The sequence below is a fragment of the Haemaphysalis longicornis genome, unplaced genomic scaffold (assembly GCF_048455015.1).
Source record: "Haemaphysalis longicornis isolate Haplotype H1 unplaced genomic scaffold, Haemaphysalis longicornis Haplotype H1 scaffold_14, whole genome shotgun sequence".
In the NCBI taxonomy this organism is placed as follows: Eukaryota; Metazoa; Arthropoda; class Arachnida; order Ixodida; family Ixodidae; genus Haemaphysalis; species Haemaphysalis longicornis.
In genome coordinates this window covers 54,320,247-54,345,571 of record NW_027526245.1, presented here as the reverse complement: position 1 = coordinate 54,345,571, position 25,325 = coordinate 54,320,247, and the positions used below count along the sequence as shown (strand labels likewise).

Below are 25,325 nucleotides of genomic sequence, written 5' to 3'. Positions count from 1 at the left end.
CATCAGAGAGATCAGGGAGAGGTTGCGAGATTGCGTGAGGGGCCATAGGGAGATCAGGGAGAGGTTGCGAGATTGCGGGAGGGGCCATTATTACACCCATGGTAACCGTTAGCTTAGCGACCTCTGTTTTCAAGGCCTCTACCATTGCTTGCATAGAGGCTTGGTTATTCAGGAGTGTTTGATGGAAATGGGTATATTCAGCTTTTTGCTCCTCGAGTTCGCGTTTGCAAGTGCGCTCGACATTTACGAGTCTGTCTTCGAGAATGGGATACTCTCACCAGACGGCTCTGACCCTGTTTTGCACGTCTCTTAGGGGGCGGAGGCGTTGGAGATGATTGTAGACGGGAGGTAAGGGGGGCTTGATTGACCTGCTTGGCTGGCAATTGGGCAGCACGCTTAAGAGCCTGGTTTTCTTCCATGAGCCTTTCGTTCTCCATGCGAAGCTAAGTCAGTTCTCTGCGAATAGTTCTCAGCTCGTTTAGAAACGTTTCTGGAATTTGCAGGGGAGGGAGGGGAGATTGCAGCGAGCCAGCAAGAGGAAATCGTTGGGTGCTCACCTTTGCTGTTGAGTTGAGAGATTGAGACGCCCGGTCGGGCTTGCTCTTCAGGGCTTGTTTGGTTGAGCTTCCTGTGGAAGAGGTCTTTGGGACCTTTTTTGGTCCCTGTTGGGTCCCCACTGTGGAAAGCAGAGTGTTGGCGGCCACTTGCGCGTACGTGGGCGATTGCCTCCGTGGTTGGAAACGGCGGGGGCAGTCCGCAGAGACTGTGGGGTGGGCTCCTTCACACTCTATACACTTCGGAATGCACGGGTGGTTGTCTATAGGATTGGTGAGCCCACACAGTGAGCAGCGTGGCTGTGGCTGATTTTCAGGGCAGACGTCTTGGCGTTGGCCAGTACGCCAGCATGTTGTACAGGCTTCCGTCTTTCGTCTGAATGGCTTGCATCCGTACGTAGCTGCGCGGTAACGAACCCAGAAAGGCACCTTCGTTCCTTCGAAGAGGATTTGGACGATGTTCGAGGTATTGAGCCTTCTTGCCTCCAGAATCCCTATGTCGGGGTTGTAGTGCATAAGGCTATGGATAATCAGCCGTGTCTGTGCTGGGGATATTGAAGATTACAATGAGCGCAGTGTTCGCCGGGGCTGAAACGTGCGTTGCGATCGGAAACTGCTGCCCGCTGAGTTCGAGGTCAGTGACCCTGGTGTATCTCCTGGCACGTTCTTCATCGGGAGTACTAACGGTGATGAAGTTCGCTTTCGGTTGTATCCGGACTTGGTCTGTGTCGTTGGGTGTTAAGCATGCGGCCTTCATTATGAGGTCTGCCAACGTGGCAACGGGTACCGATGTAAGAGCCAGTCCAGCTCTAGGCCTGAGAACGATCTTGATATCCGTCTCTGGTAGCGGAATAATGGGAGGATTATTTGCTATCTGTTTGCGGCGCCTTCGCTCCGACGTGCCTCCGGTACCGGCGGTCGCTGCGGGTGAGCCTTTGTCGGGAACTCCGACGAGATCTCTGGACGCTTTATTTTGCATTTTGCGCCGGGTGGTGAGCCAGCCTGGCTGTTCCAATTCCGCCGGGTCGATATCTTCGCCTTCCACCATGCTTTCCATCTCTGAAGGCTTCGAGAGATTACGGTAGCGCACAGCGGGCGCTCACCTTGTTGGTAGGCTTAGCTGTACGTCGGCGTGGTGGCGGTGACGTTCGGCGGGCTCCCAGGTCGAGCTTAGCCTAACTCGGCTGAGCACAGCGAGTTGCAGGTAAGCGTGACTTACAGAGTTTATGAAGCAAAGATAAGCGATTTCTTTCTCACATGAAGCACACGCGATGATCTGAAGGATGTTAACGACCTCTGGAGAACAAAACTTTGTCAATCCATGGGCACATTTCGCAGACATCGAAGCGAAAATACGGAGCCGGTGTGAAGAGCGCTTTCACGCCGTAGCCGCCTAGCGGCAGCGGTTCGCGGAGCGCAGTGGCCACTCGCTCGCTATTTCCATTTAACAGTGGACCCCACTGTACAACAAAGTGACTTCTACAGTTGTCTTGTCACATAGATAGCTAGGTATCAGCACGTGTCCAGGAACAAGTTGTCAGCAGAAACCACCCATATCTGGGACATCGTTAGCAGTATCTTTTGCAAATATTCTCAGCATTCTGCCTCAACGCGGCTTAGTCTGTTCTCTACTTGAAGATAGCCAATCGAATATTCTTGTTCTCACTGAAACATGGCTTAATTCTGACATAACCGACAATCAAAGTTTACCGCATACCCAGTATTATAGTGTTTATCGCAAAGGTTGAAGTGGACAAAGAGGTGGTGGCGTTCTTTTAGCCATGAGGAAATCCTTACCATCCTTTATCATCGACACAAATTAATCCCTCGAAATTGTGTGGGTGGCTGTAATAATAAATACAACCAAACTACTACTAGGTGCTTGCTGCCGTCCACCTCACGCCAGCTCATCATTCGTTTCCGAACTACGCAACAGTTTAACCACGGCTGTCCAGCTCTGTTCAACAAATTCTATTTGTTTGGAAATTTCAAGTTTCCGCTCATAAATTGGGGTAATCTATCATTTACTTGTCGAAATAGAGTTGAATTTGTAAATGTTACTCCAGATCTTAACCTGTTTCAGACTATTCACCAACCTACCCGTGGTAATAACATTCTCCATCTTTTACTTACCAGTGCTCCAGAACAATCGGACCCGTAACGCACCTAACGGCTTTAGCGACCACTATTTACTTCAAAGAGCCATTAATGTTCAATTACCATTTTCAGGAGTCTCAAAGAAAATTGTACGTAATTATAATAAAGCTAACTTCTCTAAAAGAAACGAAGAACTCGAAATATATTTTTTTAATGATACGCTACTTCCGTCTTTTATTAACCGCTCTGTTGAAGATAACTGGGTTTGGTTCAAGAATAAAATTTCGGACCTAATTAACCAATATATTCCGTTGATATCAATAACAAACTACAAATCCAATACCCTGTGTTCACTAAAGCGCTGCGCAAGTTTAGGAACAAAAAGAAACGTCTTTACAATGCAGCTAAACGTATTAGCAGTTCCCCTGCATGGGAAAGGTTTAGTTTGAAAACCTACTGTTCTGCTTTAACTGAAGCTAAAAATAAATACTTTCCTAAAGATTTACCTTCTCTTCCTCAAACGAACCCCAAAAAGGTCTGGCAAGTAATACCCCCTAACCGCGACTCAAACGGGATATCTTTAAATTATGACACCGACGCCTCCCTTTCAGATAATGATTGTACCTCTGCATGTAACGCATTTTTTCATCGGTTTTCACCCGAGAGGATCATGGCCCTTTATCTAATGTGGATGATTATGACTGGGAGTACATGGAAAGTATTGAAGTCACACCGGAGGGCGTTGCATGTTTCATCTGAAGTTATCTACTTCATCCGGTGAAGATAATATCAGTTCCAAAATACTCAACAAACACCACATCTGTGTCTAGTAAAAACTTTTGTCTGATATTCAAGCAGATGGTCTAGGGGGCCGAATAGTAAACACGCACCTGGCATGGGCTCCATTTTAACGGCCGATTTTTGTTCACCTGTTGACTACATCGACCTGCAAATAGTGTCACTGAACTCCTAACGACGAGAGCTTCACGTCGACACCCCCCTTGGCCCCGACAACTCCATCGTTTTGACAAAGTGACCCCTGAAAGGCTGGACCACGCCGGTGATGCTGCTAACCCTAACGCGGTTGGCCTCGCCGCCGCCCCAGCGCCGAAGCCCCGCCTCGCTATGCCTAACGCCGACGAAGACGGCATGGAGTACGATGCCCTCAGCGGCCGCACTCTGCCGAAACCTGGCCCTTGGCAGATTATGCTTGACAGAAAAATCACCCAGGAAACTGCCGCTGCACAACCCACACGCCCGCCGCGAACGCCACGTCAACCGACCAGCCCCAGCGATATAGCGCCCCGACTACCCGACGCCGACTACAATGTAATCTTCCGACCTCGTACCGGCCTCAGAATATCTGCATGTACTCACCGCCAAATAGCCTAAGGCCTACAACTGACTAGTGGAATACCAGAAGAAATCTTTAATGTGCACGGTGACGGTCCAATCCCAGCCAATTCAGAACCTCATCATCGCAAGCACTCCCGACGGACGCTGCCCTCGGGCTCTAAGCAGCACCATGCTCGTGCACCTTGGAGCAACAACGTACGAACTGCAACCATACTTGAAACCCTTCCCGGGTACGGTACGCGGGGTCATTCACGGCCTTGACCAGGACATTACCACAGAAAAACTGGCACACATATTAGCTCCAACCCGCATCAATGGCGCCTCCATCATCGATGCAAGAATGCTCAGCACGACAACTTCGGCACTGAGCACTTTGCAAGGCAAGCACGTCCCTTTTTACGTGAAAGCCTACGGAACTCTTTACCGATGCCGTCCCTACCGTCAAACAGTGCAACACTGCTTCCTGTGTGGTGAGCTCGGACACCGCCGAGACGTGTTCCCCGAACCGGACAAAACTGTGTGCGCGAACCCACACGTGCAACGTGCAACGTGCACGAACCCACACCCGACCACGAATGCACTTCCAAATGCCTGCTGTGCGGCCTGGATCATCCTACCACGGACAAAGCCTGCACGAAAAGGTTCAGGCCCTCCCCACCGCCTTCGAAGACCCCGCAGCGCACTGCTCAAATGAACCAGCAGCACCTGATCCCGCAGACCACCCAACGATAAGCCGCCACACCATTAGGACCAGCACGGGAGCCGCAGGTAAGCTGGTCAACCCTTTTTAAAGCCCCGCCCACTGCTCAAACCCAATCCCCCCCCTTCCTAACACAACCCCCATCCAACCACCCCCCGACCCCCGCCTCCAGGAATTACATCACGAAGACACGCAGCTCAGACAGCAGAATTCCAAACTACAACAACAACTCGTCAACATGAAAACGCAAATAGATCAACTTGCAACCCAGATGGCAACTATTTTACAGAATCAAAATACACAACAACCAAGCCTGGCCACTGCCCCACGCAATGAGTCAAATCCAGAACTCCCTTCCCCGGCGGATACTACAGACGCTCGACTCACAGCCATGGAAACTCGACTGGAACGACTTTGCGAGCAAATAAAGACCAATTTCGCCAACATTGCCCAACCCACCACTTCATTGGATACCCGGGTTGCTGCCCTGGAAGAAGATTGGCAAAAGCAGACGCAGCACAAGAAACCCAAAAAATACACCCTTCCGACGATCACTAATACACTTTTCTAATAACAATGACCGCTCTTTGTACACAGACCCCGACACTGCGTAAATCCCTGACTATCTGGCAATGGAACTGTCGCTCACTACGTGGCAAGAAATCGATTGTGCATCCCTTTGCGGCCCAATGTTGGCCCTTTTTGCGGGCCAACATGCACCAGACCTAACCGCGCTACAAGAAACGGAGACTGATAATATATCTTTCATTCGATACACAACATTTGTATCTGATCCGACATCTCGCACCCCCATCCTGGTTAAATCCTCCCTAACAGCTCAACAACTCACTGCACCCACGCAACTGGACTATACCTTCGTAGAAGTCACACCACGACGCAAACAGCAAACCAGCCTATTTGTGCTAAATATATACAGCCCCCCTGATCACGCCCTACCCGGAATAGACCAACTAGTCAGAACCATCCGACAAAGAACGAAAGGCCACAAATTATTAATCATGGGAGACTTCAACGCCCACCATACTACGTGGGGCTATATCCGCTCCAATAAAAAAGGCACCTCCCTGTACGATTCCATACAACAAAATCAGCTGCATCTTTGCAATACTCCCCAAGTTACTACCCGCATCGGCACCAGTATATCTCGGGACACGACACCAGACTTGACGCTAAGGCATAACATCAAAGAAGCTACATGAACAAGGCTCGACGAGACACTGGATAGCGACCACTAAATCATCCAACTTCAACTACCACATAATCCGAACCTGAAGTGTAAAATTGACAAAGCCCGTCTCACTAATTGGAAGAGCTTACGTGAGGCAACACCCGTATACCCCACCACCAACCTAGAAGAATGGACCTCCAAACTACTCGAATAGTCTCAGCAACACACCAAAGAATTGACTCAGACTGAAGATCACCCCGCAGTGGACGCGCACCTATGGGACGCCTGCCGAGGCTTACGCAAAATATGGGAAAAACACCGCACTAACAGCCGTCTAAAGATTCGCATCGCGAAGCTAACCGCAAAAGCTGCAGCATACGCGCAACGGCTCAGCCAGCAAAACTGGACACAATCATGCGATAAATTGCCAGGAACACTGGGAACTCCACGCACATGGCATCTGCTACGCTCCCTTATGGGGACTGGTACGTCCAAGCAAGCCACAGCACAGCAGCTTCAACGGCTTATGCACAACTACCAGGGAACAGAGGACTACCTGCTCAACGAACTCCGAAACCCCATTGAATTAAAGCCGACCACCTCCCCCAAGACTTATAAGGCCCCGCTGCACACTGGTCAAGCGAATCCTGCCATGGACGAGCCCTTTACAATGGCTGAGATCGAAGCGGTGATCAGAAAACTTACCTGCAACACCACCCCGGGAAGAGACGAGATACGTAACAAATCACTTTGCAACCTGAATTACATAGCCCTGGAAAACCTCCTCAACTATATCAACGAACATTGGATAGCCGCCACCCTACCTCCACAATGGAACCATGCCGACATTACGCTAATTCTAAAACCAGGCAAGCCACTCACCCCCAAACACCTTCGCCCAATATTACTAACTTCTTGCATCGGAAAGGTTTTTGAGCATCTAGTTCACAACCGACTACTTTCACACATAGAAGAGAATGACAACTTCCCCGACACGGTATACGGCTTCCGACCACACCTATCAACACAGGACATCTTACTCCAACTAAAAGAAGACATCATAGACAACCTCAGCAATCAAACCAAGTAATCGATATTGGCTTTAGACGTCAAGGGAGCTTTCGACAACATCTCCCACGACGCTCTCTACGCTGGCCTGGCTTCAACAAACTGTGGCCAACGGACCTACGACTACGTATCCTCTTTCCTCAATGACCGCACTGCAACAATAGGCATCGGGCCCCTTCGCTCCCCCATTTTCTCAACAATACCAAAGGTAACCCCACAGGGCTCAGTCATATACCCCTATTATTCAACATTGCCAGGAAGGATCTGCCACCTCTCCTTCAACGCATCCCAAACCTCAAGCATGCAATATACGCGGATGACCTGACTATGTGGACCCCCATGGGCTCCACAGGCACCCAACAAGACGCTCGCCAAGAAGCAATACAAACTGCCCAACGATACTTGGAATCTCGTGGTTTAGAATTAGAATGCGCCGCTGAAAAAATCCGCACTTCTCACGCTATGTAAAAGAACTCGCAAAAACCAGGAACAAGCAATCCCGGATCCTGACCTGCACCTAAATGCCCAACCAGTACCTAAAGTATCTCACCTCCGAATTCTAGGCCTCAACATCCCGAAGGACGGCTCCGGCTCTCACACCATTATTCGTCTTCAACAAACTCTGAATCAGTTGGTCAGCATCATTCGCGGGTCTCTAATCTCCAATACAGCCTTAATGCCGCCGACACCACGCGCATAATCAAAGCTATATTGATTAGTCGAATGACTTATGGTGCGCCATACCTATCCCTAAAAAATGCTGAAAAACAGAAGCTAAACATTATGATTAGGCAGGCCTAAGAAACTGCACTGGGTCTACCCCCGAAAACGGCCACACTCAAACTACTCCAACTTGGACTTCACAACACATGGTAAGAATTACAAAAAGCCCACAATGTCGCCCAGCTTTCACGCCTCAAACTCACCAAAACTGGACGCCCTACCCTCGCCCGCTTGGGATATACGGTCCCGCCACCACAGGACCAAAAACAGCGCATCCCTCTCAACATCCGGAAAGCCATGAGATTCGCTCCAATACCAAGCAACATGAATCTACGCAACATGAATACCACGCAACATGAATCCCATCTACAATCATGCATGACGCGCCCGCGTCAGAGCCCTCCAAAATGAGTATGCTGGGCAAGCTGACACCCGGCATAGCGACGCCTTCGCGTCCCCGCACAAACCCGCTCATGCAATCAGTGTAATTGACTCCCGTGGAACCGAACTAACAGCAGTAACGATAGGCACTACAAGCACAGAAACTGCTGAAGAACTAGCCATCGCATTGGCCGCAACTGCTGCCCCCCACAAGGATGAAGAGGAATTCCTCACGATAATTAAATATTCCCAAGCAGCATAAATCTCCACTATTGGTCGAATATGTACCTCCGCACTTAACATCCTACGCTCTGCAAAGACGCTACCGCAAATACAACTTGTCTGTACCCCCGGACACGAGTCCCTCGAGGGAAATGAAGCGGCGCACGCCGCGGCCCGCGAACGTACACTCCGGGCCATTTCTCCAGAACGCAACGCTTCAAGACCTGAGCCGCTGTTAAACTACACAGCCATCTTGGCTCACTACCGCCACGAGCGCAGAAGTTTCCCTGCGCCTCACCCAGAACTGACCCGCACCGAAGCCACCGCTCTGCGCAAATTACAAACTCATACCCGCATGGCAACATTCTACACTCAATCCACACGACCCTCCATCCCCGAACCTGCAAATTCTGCACCCAGCCCAGCAAACTATACCATATGGTATGGGAGTGCTCACAAACCCTTAGCCTCCCCCCAAACCCCAACCCCACCTACGAGCAGTGGGCGGCCCGGCTGACCAGCTCAGACCTCTCCGACCAGCGAGACCTGGTACGAAGAGGAAGAGGAGCCAGCAAGGACCTGGGTTTTCCAGACTAAACAAGACCGCCCCCCCCCCCCCCCCAAGGGCATGTGCCCCTAACATCAGCACCTAAAGCTCGTCTTAACTAAGGTTTATTCCATCCATTCAAACCATATTCAAACAGTAGCTCTCCTCTGGACAGCTGCCCAGTGACTGTAAAATAGGTAAAGTGGTCCCCGTATTTAAATCTGGTAATAGAAATAGCCCGGAAAATTACAGCCCCATTTAATTGACCTGCATTTGCTGCAAGTTTATCGAACATATAATAGCAACCCATGTTTACAATGCCCTAGTGGACCTTTGTTGCCGCTCCGCGATCACAGTATCATCAGAGTTTTCGCAATGCCTACTGGTCACGAAACTGCCCAGTACCTCTATGGGCTAGTTTCACATTGTTATGTAGCGACAAGGTAAACATGAAACGAATATTTGACGATGGAGCAGCGTTGTATTTACATGTATGAACTATGTACAAACGGCCATGACAACTAGAGCTAAGCCCGCGCCACGCACTCCTTCATCGCCCTCAGCGTATATCCCCTGCACCTACGTGCAACTGTTCTTTTTCTGATTCCCGTAACAGTATGCTGCCTTTGGCTTCCGCGTGGTGTCACTGCCGTCTGCATGGGGGCACTCACTTCGTGGAGTAGGGCTCCCCCCAGAGACTGGAACGCGGTCTCTTCAGAGTTCTTGGGGCGAGAATAAACGCGCAGCGAGCTTCTCACACTGTGCATTATTATGCGACCAAATAGTACGCGTAAAGAATGATGTCAACAAGTGTTGTGTCCTATCAGGCCGTTGGATACAAGACACCACTCAACAGAGTCTGAGGCAGTAGTATAGTTCCTCCCATGTCTACGTGTCCTTCGGGGGAGCTGCCGAAGCGCCGACATCCAGAAACCACGATTCTACACCCCTCTACCGCGTTTCCAATTTAATGCATCAAAAAAGAATATGTATATATACATATACAAGTGTTGTGTCCTATCAGGGCACAACGGAAAACGTTTCACTGTTGTGTTTACACAACGACGGAGAAAGCGTCAGAAATGTAAGGAAGCCATTCCCCGGCAAGAAATGCGTGACTTCAGCTCCGACTCCAGGAGTGCGCGTGCATCCGAGAAGCATTTTGACACCACCTACATCAATCGTTTCGATTAATTTGCTGTCAAATTTGATGCTTTGTCACTGGAGGGCCACAAGCCTGACGATGTCGCAAACGGCGTTGCAGCCTGTTTCCATCCTTCAAACCGCGATCTCGGGCGCGGACAAGACCACCGAGAAGACTACATATCCAAGCGCGCCCCAAATTGTCGAAAGCTCATGACACATTTGAAAGCCAAAAAACTGCTTTTGCTCGGTTCTAAATGGACATTGTTAAACAAGGTTTGCTTGATAACCGTAGTGTCAGCTGCTTTCGGCTGCTGCACTGCTTTCTGGGAACGTCGGCTGAACTGATTCGCTTTTTTATTCGTGAGCGCCTGCATTTTTCTACACGAGAAAAATTAATAAGTAGCGTATGAGGAAAACAGCAACATGCACAATACGTGGAACGACGAAATCAAGCTGACTGAGCAGGGATCAAAGAAGTTCACCCTTTTGCGAGCGCACTGGACGTGTCGTGTGCAACACTAGCTCAACTGACATCCTGATTTCGCGTGACCCGCAAGTTACCAGCTGCAGTTAAATTATCTGCTTCCAAATTGGCCCAGCCTTGTGCCCAGTTCGGCTCGTCAAGAAAGGCGTGTAATGCCGTCTTCGTGCTTTCATATTCTATATCCTGTTGTCGCTCTGCGCTGCACATAATAACACAAGAAATAAATTTATTGCGTTTACTCTGGATCACGCTAGTTTACCACTCTTTTTACACACTGGTTTCGTTATTTTTTGCTTCCTGTGAGAAAATTCATTTCACTTTTTATTCTGATTTCATTTTTTCAACGGTTGAAAATAGTTCCTCGAGAAAGGCTTGGCACAGGCTGTCTTTTCATGTTTCGCTCCCAGAGCTTTCTCGAGCGGTTTTTAATGCTTTCAAGAAGGTATTGGGCTTTTATTTCTGTGTTCTTCTTTTTCTGGCGAAATCGCCGCATTGTAGAGCAGTTAAACTATTTATTGTATACTCTGAACAAAACGTATTTCGGTTTCTTTTTTTATTGCATTTTTAGCAGCCCCTGACTAAGGAATTCCCATCGTTATAACAGTTATAACGTTTCCGAAAAAAGCGTTAAATTAAACAAACATTAGTGCCTTTCCACTCCGAATAAGGATGACCTGCAAAGCTGGACGCAGTCCACGGAGTGCACCAAACAAAAGACGTTTATTGTAATTTGCGAAGCAGTATGCTTCCTAGCTCATTATCTGAATGAACCTCTCAAGGAGATGCAAGCTTTGTTCTTGCGGATAAACATGGAACTGCCTGTGTCCCTCCCGCGTCGTGGGCATCTTACTGTTTGTGCAAGGACGGGTTCAGACCGTATCCGCAACTGTCGTAATAACTTTAAAGAATGACGTCATTTCAAGTCTCAGCCAACCAAACTGAGTGTCATGCCATTTCGTTATGTCCGTAGATCACGATACGGCGCTTGCGTCGGTAGTTTGAACATAGCCTATCACACAAACCCAATCCGCTCTACCACTAAGGACTTCATATAGGTCCCATTGGGCAGTTTAACGTCCGCGTTTAAACCTTGCACCAGCACAACGGACATGCCATTCATCCGTACGGGCACAAAACCTATAGCTGCGCGTGCAAACCTCATCCTCCCTGCCAGTATTCTCCCCTGCGCACGCATAAACCGTTAACCGGTCATGTGCGCGTACTTAGAAGTGACAGACGCCGTCGAAAATGTCCCCTGACAGCCCTCTTAAGGAGTGATATTGGCTCACGCCGGCGTTCCCAGTGGGCAAGTAGCTGTTCATCCGGCAGAGATTCGCCGCTACTCGACGAGCTGAATTTGAGGCGGTAACGGCGGCGCCAGTAGCTTTCCGTTGCTTTTGCGCCCATGCGCCGTTCTGGTCGGGCCAACGCTTCAATTCTGGCTCTTCTTCTTCCAAACGAACGCCATGCGTCCGTGCCATAACGATGTAAAACGTGGAAGCCTTTGAGCTCTATTCTCGCGTTCAAACATGTTGCTGTCCCTTTGCTTTCCCTCGTATGCACCTTACTCTGGGTGTGAGATGTCTTTGTAACACATCAACCCACACCCGAAGCACTCGATTAAGGACAGCCGACTAACCGCATTGAGCCATGTAATTAGACATCTAAATTCCCAACATCCCATCCACCCTTACATCGGTAGCGGTATGACGCCTAGCTCGGCGGGCGCGCCCCCTTTTTCTACCCGCTAACCGTGTACGCATAAACCACCAACCAGTGATGGCCCACACACACCTGCGAAAATGTCGCTCGGAAGACCTTCCAAGCTGAAAAAAAAAATATGGACTGAAGCCGGCGTTCCAACTGGGGAAGTTTCTCTTGTACCTGGAGGAATTCGTCGCTACTTGATGAAGAGAATTTGAGCGGAAATGGTGACGGTGGGTTTCGGTCAGTTTAGGAGACAGCCCTTTGGCATCCGTTACCAGGGCTTCGCGGGAGCAGCATCAGTTTATGTCCGCCTAACCGAGCGAGCGAACGCAGCAGCTACGAAAGAAAGAAAACGGAGAGAAGCGTCTAACAAAAGGTGAAGTAGATTACGACACGTGCGGCTACGGCATCATAACACTCACTGCATTTCCCACACATGTCTCATGTGTCGCCACCGAGGAGCGACCTCCCCCTGACACTCCCAAGCGCTGTTCCATTCTCCGCTAATCCAAACCACGAGACGTTTGCGCGGGAGGTTCAAACACGATATCCAACAACACGCTCGCTGCTCCCTTGTGCGGGGATAATCCGAACCACGAGACACGAGGTTCAAACAAGATTTGCAATATGCTGGCCCTTGGTCGAACTCTAAATGAGCATCTCAAGTGACAAAAGATCTGTTGTCTTTTCTGCGAAGCACAGGACTTGATCAGACTCATTAAACAAGACTCTATTAACGAGCGAATCATCTTCATCACATTCATTATCATCATCTCTTCATCGATTTCATTTTTTGATACATCTGGTGTAGCAAGCTAGGCGCCTTGGCCAGGCTAACCTCACCAGTATCATTAAAGACTATTCTCTCTCTCTCTCTCTCTCTAGCAATATGCTGACCGGTGGCGGCGCCGCACTGCAAGGTAGAAGCAGAGTAGCAGTAGCAGAAGGAGAAGCAGAGTAGCGCACGCCGCCGTGCGTTCGCAGATCACGCGAACACTTCCTGCGACGCAGCAGAAATGCGCCGTGAACGAGAAGGCTGCAGCTCGCGCTGCGCAGGAATTTCAGATTAGGACGTGCTGTAATCATCAGTCATTTTTTACGCCAATCCGTGCTTCCCTTTATTTTTTGCAATCGTCTGATAACCGCACTACCGCCGTTACCTGCCGACTGCGCAACTTGCCAAAGGGGCATCGGGGAAGCCTAGGGCGAAAATAGTCGTGAAAGAGGTGTCAGCGGTGGTGATGAGGAGCCCCGGAGCGACGCCGAGTAAATCGATGACACCGGAATAAAAACTGGGGGAGGGAAGGACGGGCTTTGCAGTAAAAACGGTAAATATTGTTACACACTGAAGCCAAAGGACGCGGGTGCAGAGATAGGCCACGGCTGGAGTACGTAGGGGATATCGAAAACAAATTAGCGCACCTTGCACTGGCGGTGCACGGCTGGAAAAACAGCCGGGCTGGCGGAGATCTGGCTATTCTACCTCACATGAATTGTCGAAATTTGCGCTGAAAGTTCTCCATCACTAAAAGCTCCGGATAGTTTGTCCGCAGGCATTCACATCTCTCCCAAAGTGAACGGGTTCGCATCACCAGCACCGGCAAGAACCAGCTTCGCGAACTCGGCGTCGCGAGCTGTAGTATGCCACAACTTCAGGCGCAAACTCACGTCAACTGGCGAGGAAAATATCAACCGAAAGAACACGCCACAAACTATGGGATGTGCGTTCTCGAAGGTCGAGAGGTGCCGGCACGCGCGATGACGTCATAGCTTCGCGATGCTTTGCACCTCCTACACAGCTGGGCGAAGGTTGTGCGAGGAGCCTCGCGCCGGAGAAGTTTTCTTCTTGGATTTTTTTTCGAACGCCAGCAGACCAAGCTCAAAATTAAAAGGACACTAAAGGGTTAAAACAAGTTTGCCTCTATCGACAGATTATGGTTCCGAGAATCTAAATACACCATTCTCGCGATTAGCATTTGTTTAACAAAGCAGAGAACCCCAGAAAAATGAAAACGGGTGTCGACGCCCCGTGCGATTTTGGGTACTATGGTTTGTGACGTCACAAAAGTGAACGGCGAGAGATCATTGAAGAAGCATCTATAAATTTTTTCCTAACACAAACAGTTCGTAAGGGGTTGAGCGCGTAAAATAAACATGAATAAATGATTTTAGTGAGCTCATTTTATTTAACAAAACACAGAATACAGCCTTTATACATTGCGACACAAGTTTCTGCCCTCATACTTCAGAATTGGCCACTTTGTATACAGTTTTGTTTTGCAAACGACGTGCTCTACATTGGTGCGCAATCAGCGAAGTCAACAATCTGCGACAAAGGACCCCCGAGCTTCTGCAAGCAATTACCCCGGGAGTGGGTCAGCAAAAGGAACAAGGTGTTTAACCGACCCACCTATGCTTCTAACCTTCGGTTCTCAACGCGCGGAAATTACTATCGGTAAAGGGTGCCCACGCCCGGATCGAGCTTTATCAGCCGTGAAGGGTAAATGGGTAATTATTGTGTGTTCTTCCGTTCGCCGGAAGCTGCTGTTGATAATCAGTAAGTGTCATAAAGCTCTACGCTTGGGCCCGGGGGAGCCCGGAAGGACTACTCTTTGCAGTCCGTAATATCTGTCCGGCGGTTTATTCAAAGAGCGTACAAAAAGCACCTTCGTTGTCAGCTGGTGGAAGAGGTTAGCGCGGTCGCGACTGATTGCATTTCACTTAGGCACTGTTTACCGTGCCGGTAGCGCGCCACTGCGGGAACTCGCTAGAGCGGCCTCCGAGAAGGCTCGCGCGTCGTACCCGTTTCACGTGTCACCTCGTAGTCGTGTTACCTTTGGCAGCGGTTGATGCGGTTGATGCGGGTGCAGCGATGGCGTAGAGGTAGAACCCCCGCCTCGCGTGCAGAAGGACCGTGGTTCGAATCCCGGTGCCGGACAATTCCCACCGGATTAAAAAAAAATCCGCGTATTGATGGAGTTTCACAAAGGGGCTTGGGGTGTGGCCTGACCCCGGCGACCATTGCCGGTAATGCACTCCCTCACCAGACCAGGATTGGTCACCCTGGTGTAGTACCGGCCACAACCTCCCCTGAATACGCCAATTAACCCTCGGCCCTCAGTCCCCAGCGGCTGAGAAGCAACTGACCACGGCGGCGGTGAGACCTGTGACGCAACAAAGGGTGCTAAGAATCCCTGGATCTGGACAGGCCGCCAATGGAATCTGAACCTAGCAACGTTTAACGCGCGAACCTTATCTAGCAAAGCAAGTCTCGAGGTGTTGTTCGAGGAATTAAAGCGCATCAAATGGGATGTAATAGGGCTTAGCGAGGCTAGGAGGGCAGGCGAGACCCTCACGGTGCTGAAAAATGGACACGTCATATGTTACTGTGGTCTAGAGGACAGAAGAGAGCTGTGAGTGGGATTTCTAGTCAATAAAAGCAGAGCTGGCAACATAGACGAGCACTATAGCATTAACAAAAGGGCAGCACGTCTTGTAATTAGGCTCAACAAGAGGTACAAGCTCAAGGTGGTGCAGGGCTACGCGCCCACATCCAGCCACGACGACCAAGCAGTGGAACTCCTCTATGAAGATGTGGAATCTGCAATGGCTAAAGTAAAAACACAGTATACCGTAGTTATGGGGGACTTCGATGCTAAAGTAGGCAAGAATCAGGCTGGAGACAAGGCAGTTGGGAACAATGGTCTGGGCTGTAGAAATAGCAGGGGGGACTTACTAGTTGACTTTGCAGAACGGAATAACCTGCGCATAATGAATACCTTCTTCTGTAAACGGGAGAGTCGGAAGTGGACCTGGAGGAGCCCGAATGGGGAGCACAAAAATGAAATACACTTCATATATGCGATAACCCTGGCGTCGTGCAGGATGCGGAAGTGCTGGGAAAGGTAAGGTGTAGTGACCACCGTATGGTAAGATCTCGAATTAGGCTACATTTGAGGAGGGACCGCAACAAGCTAGCACGAAAGAAGCCGATAAATGAGCTAACAGTAAGACGTAAAGTAGAAGAATTCAGGATCGCGCTGCAGAACCGATATTCCGCTCTTAACGAGAAAGCCGAGCCTACGACACAGGAAGCGAGCGAAAACCTTACACGCATCATCACAGAGTGTCCAGTAGAAGTCGGGGGCACTATGGCTAGACAGGATACTGGTAAACCTTCACAGGAGACGAAAGATCTAATCAGGAAACGGCAAACCACGAGAATCTCTACCGCAGCTGACAGAATAGAACTAGCCGAGCTGTCGAAGCTAATCAATTAGCGTAAGAGAGCTGACATACGGAAGTTTAATATGGAGAGGATCGAATACGCTGTAAAGAACGGAGGTAGCCTGAAAGCAGTGAAGAGACGTCTTGGCGTGGGGAAAAATCAGATGTATGCACTTAGGCATAAGCAAGGCAAATAGGGATAAAATAGTCAAAGTGGCCGAGGAGCTCTATAGGGATCTGTACAGTAGCCGGGACATACAGGATAATGCCGAACGAGACAGTAGTTCAGAGGAGATAGACATCCCACCAGTAAGGACCGAAGACGTAAGGAAGGCTTTGAAAGAAATGAAAGGGGGCAAAGCACCTGGTGAGGATCAGATAACAGCACACCTCTTGAAGGATGGCGGAGACATTGTACTTGAAAAACTGGCAAACATGTATACGCAATGACTAATGACCGCAATGGTACCGGAATCTTGGACGAACGCGAACATTATCCTAATTCATAAGAAAGGCGACATGAAGGATTTGAAAATTTATAGGCCGATCAGCTTACTGTCAGTCGTCTACAAGGTATTTACCAAGGTAATCGCTAACCGAATCTCTGCAACCTTAGATTTCAGTCAACCTAAAGAACAAGCAGGGTTCCGTAAAGATTATTCAACAATGGACCATATTCACACGATCAATCAGGTAATAGAAAAGTGCGCTGAGTATACTGAACCCCTATATATAGCCTTCATAGATTATGAGAAAGCATTTGACTCGGTCGAAACCCTAGCAGTCATTCAGGCATTACGGAACCAAGGGGTAGATGAGCTCAGGAGTGTATTGGTTTGGGCGAATTGGTACATCTGGCGTATTAAAGCGCAGCAAAGACGAGGACAGGAACACAGATGACGACACACAGAGCATTATGTAAGAATACTAGAGGATATCTACAATGGGTCTACAGCTACCATCATCCTCCATAGGGAGAGCAGTAAAATACCAATAAGGAAGGGTGTCAGACAAGGAGACACAATCTCTCCATTGTTGTTCACAGCATGCTTACAAGAACTATTCAGAACGTTGGATTGGGAACAGGTGGGAGTAAGGGTTAATGGAGAATACCTCAGTAATCTCAGATTTGCTGATGACCTTGCCTTGCTAAGTAACTCGGGGGACGAATTGCAAAGCATGCTTTCCGCACTGGGCGAACAGAGTAGAACCGTGGGCCTGAAAATAATATGCAGAAAACTAAACTAATGATCAATAACCTCGGGACAGCACAGCAGTTTGAGATAGGTGGCGAGGCAGTGGAAGTGGAAGCGAATATATCTACTTAGGCCATGTTGTGACCCCAGATCCCAACCATGAGGCAGAGATAATTAGAAGGATCAGAATGGGGTGGGGTGCATATGGCAGACATTCTCAGATAATGAATAGCAGCCTACCATTGTCGCTGAAGAAGAAAGTGTATGACAGCTGCATCTTACCGGTACTCACCTACGGCGAAAAAACTTGGAGGCTCACTAAGAGGGTTCAACTTAAATTGAGAACGACTCAGCGGGAAATGGAGCGGAAAATGATAGGTGTAACATTAAGGGACAAGAAGAGAGCGGAGTGGGTCAGGGAGCAAACTGGTGTTAAAGACATATTAGTAGAAATTAAGAAGATGAAATGGACGTGGGCAGGGCATGTAATGCGAAGGCAAGATAACCGCTGGTCATTAAGGGTAACAGAGTGGATCCCTAGAGAAGGCAAGCGTTTCAGGGGGTGGAAGAAAGTTAGATGGGCAGATGAGATCAAGAAGTTTGCGGGGATAAATTGGTCACAGTTGGCACAGGACCGAGATAATTGGAGAATAATGGGAGAGGCCTTTTCCCTACAGTGGGCTTAGATAGGCTGGTGATGATGACGATGATGCGGTGTCACTGCCATGGCATCACTAATATGTTAAAAAAAGAAAGGGCCCATATCCCCGCAGGGGGACTCGAGTAAATGCGTCGCATAGGGGGTGGGTGTATTGCGTTAACGTTTAGTGTTTGGGGAGTTGGTGGTAGTGAATGCATTGTATCAGCAGCTTGTTGACGTAGTTTGAATGAGTCAAGGATATAAGGCGCGTTCGTAGCCTTTCATTCTGTGTCGGTTTTGTGGCGCAATAGGAAGAGCACCATGTACCTCGCGTTCCCCCCACAGGTAGTGAATGCGTTGTATCAGCAGCTTGAGTCAACGATATAAGGCGCGTTCGTAGCCTTTCATTCTGTGTCGGCTTTGTGGCGCAGTGGGTAGGGCACCATGTACCTTGCGTTCCGCCCGCAGGGTCGTGGAATCGAAACCAGGCGCCGGTAAGTATTTTTTTATATAGTGTAGGGGGAGGGGTGCGGACCTGTTGTTGAGAGCGAGGAGGGTAGCGGGATGCGGGAGGGGAGGAGTGTAGGAGAGGGCGCACCTGGAACGGCTGTTGCGGACGCCGAGGCACGCCGACAACGCCGGGTGACATCGTTAATTAAAGAAATGCTCTGCATTTAAAAGCATTTCTCGATTCGTCAAGGTCAAATCATAGAAGTCCAAGCTAGCCCCTTAGGCCAGACAAACGCTGTCGGCGTCGGCCATGGCTTGCCGACGTAAAAGCTACTTTTTTCCAGAATGAGGGCACCTATACCGCACCGGTGCCTCGCTTCAAACTTTGTAAAGCAATGGCTACGTCACGAAAAGTGAAAAGGAAAGGGTAGAGAAAAATGGCAGCTTTATTTATTTATTTCGCTGCAAATAACGCATCGTTGCTCGTCTAACAAAAGCCTAGAGAGCAACTAAACGTATGATCTTTCAGTTAAAACAGCATTTCATTTAGCTTTTAGTGTCGTAATAAAGACACCATTCACTTATACCTGCCAACACAACAAAACAAATATGAAGAAAATAACACCATGGTTTCAAGCCGCTTCCGCTTGGAATTGAATATCATAAAAATAAAAAACGCCGTTTGCCCGCAGACTTCTATGACTAGCAAAAATTTATTTCAGTCCAAGAATACACACAGACTACCTAAGCTGCATTTTTTGTCTAACCGGTAGAACTTGCAATATTTATTTGCTACAACATTTATTACCCGCGTTTTTGTAAGCTTCTCCTGTTGTAGTCTGGGTAGTCGACTTGGTTATATTACTCTTCTATTTTAATTAGGTTCGCAGATTTTTCTTCTGTATACCGTACCACCATAGTGGTCGTTTTAGGAAAAGCCTACAAATTTTATTGATGACAACACTTCGTATTAAAAGTGGTTTACTTTTATGTAATCAACTGTTGCTACGTCTCAGCACAGTATTTAGAATTCAATACCCTTCAAATACAGTTCAACCCCGCTGACCTTCTCCCAATATGTAATACACGTTATCCTTTCTACAACAACTTGAAGAAACTATTGGGTGTTCGAAAGATACTTGCAAACATTTTCTTATGAAGGTGAACTTATAACATACCTTGGTCCAACCTCGTAATAGAAAATAAGCTAACGAGTAGACGGTATCAGTTCTTAATACCGACACCTACAACTTGTTCAATATTTTCTTGAACAAAAATGCATCTCAAGCAAAACTCGACATTTGCGAAAATTATGATGAAAATCGCTCGTAAAGCATAATGTTGATTCTTGCCTATGTATAAAAAGACAGCTCACCAGCCTCCGAACCCTTTTTGGAAACCTAAGCTGCACAGCGGTCAAGTAGGTACTTGGTATATATACCCAAACAAGTAACTTGACGTTATAATGAAATGTGCTGGGTTATGAATTTGATAAAATAACAAAATACGTTGCTGTGCTTGCCCCGTACCTCTGAACAAGGCTTCTTCTTTGTGTCGTTGACACTAGACCCTTTCACATATCTCTGACGCATGCTTTAAACTATCAATCTGTACTTTCGTATGCAACTTGAGTTACCTAAAAGGAGATTCTGAGTACTCGGTTGACGTAACAAGAAAATACTGCTTCCAAATGACAGCCACAATACTTAACTTTATATTTTCACGTAATTCAAGAAGGAGAGGATTACTCTGCTACTAAAGGATTTTTTATCACCTAAGCGTTCTTACTAGACTTGTGCTTGACCTATGTATGCCTTTCTGGACCACCTTATACAATCCGCCCGTTTGGTATTCATGTGTTAATAAAAGGTAGGTATAAAATTTATTTAAAGAGTACTTATTCACGGTGACGACTGCGCTCTCAGGCAAGACTAGTATTATGTCTTTCTTCTATGAATATGACACGACCATACGACAATCAGTGACTATCGCTTAACTCAATGGTTGTGTTTCAGGACTTTCGTTTGGATGGGCATATATTTCATTGCATTTTGTTTGTTTTTCCATGTTAAGGCCAAGTATAACTGCAGAAAAGGGGAGAACATTTTATAGCAGATCATGGGTTAAGAACACAAAGAAAAACAAATAAAATGCAGCCTTAGTACGATCACAAAAAAAACAACCCCGTGCGAAGAAACAAAAAATACATTATTATTTTTGAGTGTACCGTGTTATCTGGAGTGTCCGGAAAAATAGAGCCATCAATACCAGCCAAAATTTTGGAAAGAAGGTGATGATAACATGCACAGGAAAAAACGTTAGACCGGCTGGACAGCTGTATTAGTGTTATAAGTAATAGCCCCCCCCCCTCCTTGGGATGGTTATCGATGCGATGAGGGAATTATTGTGCCTGTAGTATAGGTTCGTGACGAAGATTACATGGTGTTACAGTTTATGAAGAGTTGTTAAACGGTGCACTTTTCCACGAGATGACCGATTAGGATGATACAGACTAGCTTTTATTGCAGATTTACAGGCAGCTCATTCGTAGTGTGAAAATATAAAATGTGTAACATAGTAGCAATGTAAATGTGTAAAATAGTAGTAATATGGTAGCAACGCTACCATATTAGGCTGGGCAAGTACAAGAACCCAAAGGGATATTCCGGAATCTTTCTATTTAATGAAAGGGAGAAACAATTGCGTCAGTGACACGTCATTGCTCCTGTCTATCTAAGAGCTGAACTTTTTAAACGTGGTGGTTGATTGTTAACATTTCGTTCATGGGACACATTGTTATTCACACATACACATGATGTTGCCGGTAGGGTATTTCTAGGTGTTCAAGAGCCTTGTTTGTTTCAGTTGTTAGTGCGAGCTTGCCCCGTCGTTTTCTTCTGTGTCCTGTGTTTTCCGCTGGTTTTTATTCCAATCAAACATGTACCAACTAGCCCAGTACAGCGCCTTGGTAGTTCAGAACTAGAGTGACCTGCCGTTAAGACGAACTCGAAGGTACCATGATAGTTTGTTCGTCTTTTGAGATGTGCGTCTTATCAGAAGCCCTCGAAAAAAAGAATCGGCAACACGGCCAGGTACGTGCAAATATCTTGTTTTAAGACGGCGAAAAGGCGAATGAAGTAGACTTATAATGAAGGAAGAGTAAAAAAAATAATTTCAGTGCGCAACTTTACAGACGACTGTCTTCAAGTGAGGCGGTTTTTTTCGAAATGAGCCATATCCAGAAACCGAAACTGAATCAGATAAAACTGCAGTGACAAGAAAAATTCGTCAACTTTCCCCTAAAAAAGAGGTTGCAAAAAATTAGTTGAGATAACGCCCTGAAAACGCGTACGCAGATCGTAGTTCGTATCGGAATTGAGCCAGAGCCTGCGGTTTGACGAATCAAAATGAGCCAAATCCATTTGCCCAATGAGAGTTTCCTTTTAGATTGACTGTTTGGAGTGTTTTGTGGGTGTTTCCGGTAGTATTTTTTTCATTGCTTTTCGGAGCTGGCTGATTATGAATTCAGACGGCAATTAGGAGGTGGCCGAAATGATTTACCGCAGATGTCAATGACATAGTGTACAGAAGAAAAAGTGAACGAAATGAAACTCAGAAATGTCAAACAATGATTTCATGTCGTCTTACCCAACCTTCCGAAGTAACTATAGTTATATTATTTTTACTTCCACGTTTACCATTTTAGTACCTAACAAAATAGCCGCCGCTTACAAGCACTGGCAAATCCCCCCTCCCTCTGAGAGTACGAACCACTTCATTAAGGTAAAGAACAAGACATGAGCAGCCTTCCTGTGAAGCGTTTTGGAAAGTCATGACAACGCAATGAAGAGCTTGCTTACTTTATGAGTGCCTTCAGGCACCCTCGCGAAAATTATTCTAGAGGAAAATTTTGAAAGAGCTGCTAACGGTGCCCAGAGGACTCACCTTATCTCCTGCGGTACTTCTAGTGTTCTTGAGTTCCTGTTGCATATTTTTGTAGCCTTTTCCACCAAACTGAATCGCACCATGCTTGATAGTCAATTTATATAAAGTTTTCATAAGAAGCCACACCAACTGGCGTGTTTGAATTCTATATGAGCCAAATTCAAACTCATCATCGAAATATTCATCAAATTCACGGCATTATTTTTAATTACTTGGGGCCATAAACGTCCCCTAGCTGTCATGTAAAATACATCATATAGTAGTATTGATGACGCTGCATTTGGGTCCGGTATCTAACTTCTGCTTGTTTCTAAAGTTTGTGTTAGGTGTGTCTGGCTCATTTAAAAAAACGTCTCAAGTGTTTTTGCCTCGTTATACCCAGTAAAAGCTGCGACGGAGAGCGTACATCTGCTCCTCAAGCGACAACGCAGCAGAGACAGCGTAGCGAGTGTGACATGGTTGGACGCGCGACGCCAACTGAGGCGAACTCAAATTGCCCCGCTGAGAAACGGCATCGGTCAGGAGAGCTGCTGTGTTCGCGAACACGAAGTCTCCGTTGTCGCTTTTTTTTACTTTTCGATCTTCCTATTTTTCGTCTCTCTCCTCCAGAGCAGAGCCACCACAAAACGTGCCCTCGCTCATTTTTTCCTTCTGCTTTCCCGCTGGTTTCGCGGGTTCAAGGGTGGGAGAAGTGGAACCTTTATCCGCGTGTCTTTTTTCCTCACTCCCCCCTTCCTCCGTTGCGCGAATTCGCTCGGTGCTACGCTCTCCTTTTACTTTTCTTTACCGTCAGTTGAGTGATTGCCCCCGCCACACCTCGCCGAGACTGTCATGTTCGCTTCCCAGAATCGCCTGCAGTGGTGGTCACTCCGAAAGTTGTTCGTCTCAAACGAAGAGTACATGCAAGGCTGTTTATATTAAGCGGATTTTCGATGCACTGGGACTATGGAATCCAAACTTCCCCACGTTGTTCGGCATACGCGATAATTCGCATTACCGAGTTCGTCTTAACGGGAGTGCACTGCAGTTCAAGCGACGCATTCTGGTAAAAAGAGGATGGGAGTATTACTTCGATGGGTATTACTGCCGAAGCTACTCTATTTGTAGCGTTAGGCGACACTCTGGTAGGATTCGTAACTAACTGTGATTGTGAGATGACAGAACAAAAAAACTTTAGAAAGCTCTGAAAATCTGATAAAACCTGCCCCAAAACCGTATATCAATTGATGCTTGGGAAGTTAAAATCGCAAGAGCGAACAATAGATATGATAAAAATCGAACAATAAGAATCTTGACTGCGTCCTGCAATGGTCTAACAAAATACGATATGGAAAATGCGATGCGGCAGCACACACACAAGGTTACTTTGGGATGACCGAACCTTTTTATAAATACGCCTTGCACTTAGTAAAAAAGGATGACCAGCGAGGCTGAGCTCAGCCAATGGAGTGCACGAAACAAAGCACGTTTGTCTACAGTTTGCGATTGAGCATACTTTCTGGGGTATCTTTTGCGTCCTGTGTCGGGTCCCAGTCAGGGTACGTGCAAATAAATCTTTTTTGGCGTTCCTTCAGACAAGAATAAACAGAGTATTGTGAAAACGTATTTTTCTGTATCTTACTGAGACCTATGTGCGCGCCATTCGGCGTCTTTACATTTTTGTAATTTTTTTTTATTCTTTCATCATATGGCGCAGCAAGGCAGAGCGACAGCTAAGCTAACATCACCGTTGCTCATTAAATTTATTTTCTCTCCCTATCGCAGGCAATTCGCTTATTAAAACTTGGAAGTACTGCAGCTTTATTACAGCGGACAAACATGGGACTGTTCGTTGCACTTCCGCGTCGTACGCATCTTACTGTCGGTAGAATGAACTAGAAGATAGAGGCGTTCAAACGCCCCATAGGCCCATGCATTAAAATTGAGGCAAGAAAGGGATTGGAACCATTTAGGGGCGCTGCGAGCGTTACCCCTCTATGGCCGCGCAACAGATACAGTACTCGGCTAATGCGCGAAAGACTTGGGTTCAAATCCCCCTAGGAGACAGTTCTTTTTCTCTTTTGTTGGTTACACTTTTGGAGCTGTGATGTAGCCAGTGCCTTTTATTTTGCTGCGGAAAAAGATAGCATAAGCTAACCCCTTGTGCAAATCAAAAACTAGCCTTTCTGTTTTTTTTTTTTTATCTATACAAAACACACCAAACAACCTTTTTGTGTGCACCGTGGTTAAGTTGGCCATAAAACGAGTGTGCTGTAGCGAAACATGATGCCATTTTAAAGGTGTAACACAACTATGCACGTCGTTTGCAATGAAGGTCACGGTATTCAAAAATTTAAATAAAAACAGAATTTAATGATGGTGTTGTTTCTGTGAAACGATATCTGCCACGGTTTCTATATGTGCATGATTAAGCTGCATCTCTATACTCACCAAAACGGCTTGTGTAAATTAAAATTTTAGAAAGCGACCGGAGACAGCGCAATAATATTAGAAGCATTTTTTGCCGAGAATACGTGTCGTCTGCGTAAGCGAAGAAGCACATACAACGGTATACATTCCTCGCAGACGACGAGTTCACGGCTGCGTCACGCTGAAGCACAATACATGCAAACGTTACATCGTAACGAGACATGTTCCATTTAGTTTAATCACATTATTGGCTTCAAAAAAATTCCTCACAGAGAATTTTTCAA

At 47.3% G+C, this 25,325-nt stretch overlaps 1 long non-coding RNA gene across 3 annotated transcripts in view; it reads right to left on the bottom strand.

Annotated features, from left to right (window-relative positions):
* The window catches only part of LOC144165107 (uncharacterized), a 102,998-nt gene extending 82,896 nt beyond the window's left edge, over positions 1–20,102 (bottom strand). Inside the window, exon 1 of one of the 3 annotated variants that reach the window (XR_013321364.1) lies at positions 20,063–20,102. This is a non-coding gene — a long non-coding RNA (uncharacterized LOC144165107). Of the gene's footprint in view, positions 1–19,865 lie in introns of all 3 variants that reach the window. The other 2 variants (XR_013321365.1, XR_013321362.1) reach the window with 2 other exon arrangements.
* Positions 20,103–25,325: the final 5,223 nt, after the last annotated feature.